Source organism: Euphorbia lathyris, chromosome 4, assembly GCF_963576675.1.
Source record: "Euphorbia lathyris chromosome 4, ddEupLath1.1, whole genome shotgun sequence".
NCBI lineage: Eukaryota > Viridiplantae > Streptophyta > Magnoliopsida > Malpighiales > Euphorbiaceae > Euphorbia > Euphorbia lathyris.
The window spans coordinates 79,595,368-79,598,710 of record NC_088913.1 but is presented as its reverse complement, the minus strand read 5'-3'; the positions used below and the strand labels follow the sequence as shown (position 1 = coordinate 79,598,710).

The following is a 3,343-nucleotide window of genomic DNA, read 5'->3' as shown; positions in this document are numbered from 1 at the left end:
GTTCTCTTGGGATTCGACCTGGCCTTACTATTACTACAAATCAAATTGTAGTCCAATAGAGAAATCAGTAAAAAGAATTATTAATCTATTTTGTCGGGCTTCGACAAACCCGTCAAAATTTGGCGCTGTTGCCGGGGAACAATTTAGTTTCTTGATTCATTTTCCTTTGTTTTTGATACTTTTTATGACCCGCACCTCCCGTGGAAGTGAACGAATATTTATTTCTGAAATAGAAAAAGAAATACGGAGGTTAAGAAAAGAAACAAAACAAAGGAGTGTTTGTTCATCGTCTTTAGAAAATTTTGAAGAAATCAGAGAAAATTTTGTTTTTCAAAGTGAGGAAGAGACGATGGCTGGAAATAGAACATTAAGGGACTTTGCAGCACCCAATTTAAATCGCCAATCATTTTGCATTGAGTTCCCAAATCCAGAGGTACCTTTTGAACTTAAATCTGGATTAATCCAGTTACTCCCTTCTTTTCATGGTCTTACAGGTGAAGATCCTCATAAACATTTGAAGGAATTTCATGTCGTTTGTTCCGGTTTGAAACCCAAACGAGTAACCGAAGAGCAAGTTAAACTATGAGCCTTTCCTTTTTCTTTAAAAGATAAGGCTAAGGATTGGTTGTACTATCTTCCATCGGGATCTATCACGACATGGACAGAAATGCAAAGGTTATTTCTTGAGAAATTCTTTCCATCTTCACGTGCAGCGAATATTAGAAAGGAGATATGTGGAATTAGACAAGCTTTCGGAGAGACCTTATATGAATATTGGGAAAGGTTCAAGTAACTGTGCACTAGTTGCCAACATCATCAAATACCCGAACAACTCCTAATCCAATATTTTTATGAAGGATTGGCTCCAATTGATAGAAGCATGATTGATGCAGCTAGTTGAGGAGCGTTAGTGAATAAGACACCCGATGAGGCAAGACAATTAATCTCCACTATGGCTGAAAACTCCCAACAATTTGGAACAAGATCAAATAGCACCACCAAGCAAGTTAATGAGGTAAATAATTCTAACATTGAAAATAAATTTGCTGAATTAGTTTCTTTGGTGCGTCAAATTGCAGCAGACAAAGTACAGCCTGAAAAAGTATGTGGAGTATGCTCAATTGTGGGACATTACACTGATGAGTGCCCATCATTACAAGAAGATTTCCAACAAGCAAATGCTATTGGAGGATTTCCAGGACAACCACAACGCAATTATGATCCTTATTCTAACAATTACAATTCAGGATGGAGGGATCATCCAAATTTTAATTATGGAAATCAAGGAGGACAGCCAAGGTTGCAAAACCAGTCATATAATTGAGCACCTCAAGTGCAAGGACCATCCAGACCTTCAACTTCTAACTCAGGTATGCCTTTGGAAGACATTGTTAAAAGCCTTGCTGAAAGTACTTTTAAATTTCAACAGAAAATGGAGGCAGAAATTCAGAATTTGGGAAGCCAAGTGGCTCAATTAGCTACATCAGTTCACAAGTTGGAGGCACAAAATTCTGGAAAATTACCTTCCCAAACTATGGCGAACCCAAAGAAAAATGCTTGTGCAATCACATTAATAAGTGGGGAGGAAGTTCAATCAAGTCGACCTCCAATAAGAGAAGAGAAACAAAAAGAACCACTCTCTGTACCTCAGAATGATCCTAAGGTAAACTCTAATCCTATTCCATTAATTCCATCTAAATTGGCTCCGTTTCCTTCAAGATTGGCAAAATCAAAGGACGAATATGAGAAAGAGGTATTGGAAACCTTTCGAAAGGTAGAGGTAAACATTCCACTACTTGATGCAATAAAGAAAATTCCAATGTATGCTAAACTTTTGAAGGAATTTTGCACAAATAAGAGAAAATTGAAAATTGATGAAAGAGTAATGGTGGGCAAAAATGTTTCAGCTATGATTAAAAAGAGTCTACCCACTAAATGTAAGGACCCAGGCATGTTTACAATGCCTTGTGTGATTGGAAATAAACGAATTGAACATGCCATGCTAGATTTAGGAGCATCAATAAATGTAATGCCTTATTCTATTTATATTGCTCTTAATTTGGGACCTTTGAAAGAAACTAGGGTAGTGATTCAATTAGCTGATCGTTCTAACTCTTATCCGGAAGGAGTTGTGGAAGATGTTTTGGTGCAGGTGAATGAATTGATTTTTCCGGTGGATTTCTATATTTTGAAAATGGAGAATGATGCATCTGGAAATTCAGCACCTTTGCTACTTGGAAGGCCATTTATGAAAACAGCAAGAACAAAGATTGATGTTCATGGGGGTACTCTCTCCGTAGAATTTGACGGAGAGATTGTAAAATTTAATATTTTTGATGCCACGAAGTACCCCAAAAATTCAAATGTTGTTTATCATGTTGATGTCATTAACTCACTTGTGCAGGAAAATTTTCAAGAAAAAGAGAGTCTATATGAGTTGGAAGAAGGTGAACAAGCAAGTGATGATTCATCGAATAAGATGCAAAAAGGTGTAGAAAAATCTGAAATTGAAATGCCCAATACTTACAAGAAAATTCTACCTTCTATTTTGCAGGCTCTAACAGTCGAATTGAATATTTTGCCGGATCATGTGAAGTATGTCTATTTGGGAGAAGATGAGACACTTCCGGTGATAATTGCAAAAGGCTTAACTACAGAGCAAGAAGAAAGTTTGATCAAAGTTCTTCAAGAGCACAAAATGGCAATTGGTTGGAATTTACTCAACATTAAAGGCATTAGCCCATCCACTTGCATGCATCAAATATTTTTGGAGGAAGCTGATTTAAATCGAAAATTGCAAGTGCAAGAACTTGAGGAGCTACATTTGGAAGCTTATGAGAATTCGAGAATTTACGAGGAGAATATGAAGTTGTTTCATGATAATATGATCTTGAGAGAACAATTTCAAATTGAAAAAAAAGTTTTATTATATAGTTCTCGATTGAAACTCATTCCCGGTAAGTTATGTTCTCATTTGATTGGTTCTTTTGTTTTTATTAATATTATTCCTTATGGTGCAGTTGAGATTAAGAGCGTCGAGATGGATAAAGTTTTTAAGTAAATGACCATCACTTGAAAGTGTTCCATGAAGGCTTCAAAGAGGAACGAGACTCGGAGATGAGTGTGGGAATTCTACACTATGAGAACGATTAGAAAAGGGAGTTCGTCGAGCATAGCGACGTTAAATAATTGCGCTATCGGGAGGCAACCCATTAAATAACTTTTTTTTAATAGTGTTGATTTTTAGTTTAAATTCCAGGAGCTAATTTCATTTAAGCTGTGACCACGTGTCAAATTATAACCTTTGTCAAAATAGAAGCAGGAACCAATTTTATTTAAACCG

At 36.3% G+C, this 3,343-nt stretch overlaps 1 pseudogene; it reads left to right on the top strand.

Moving 5' to 3' along the window:
* The first annotated feature begins 349 nt into the window (after positions 1-349).
* LOC136227263 (uncharacterized) lies at positions 350-1,324 on the top strand (annotated as a pseudogene).
* Positions 1,325-3,343: the final 2,019 nt, after the last annotated feature.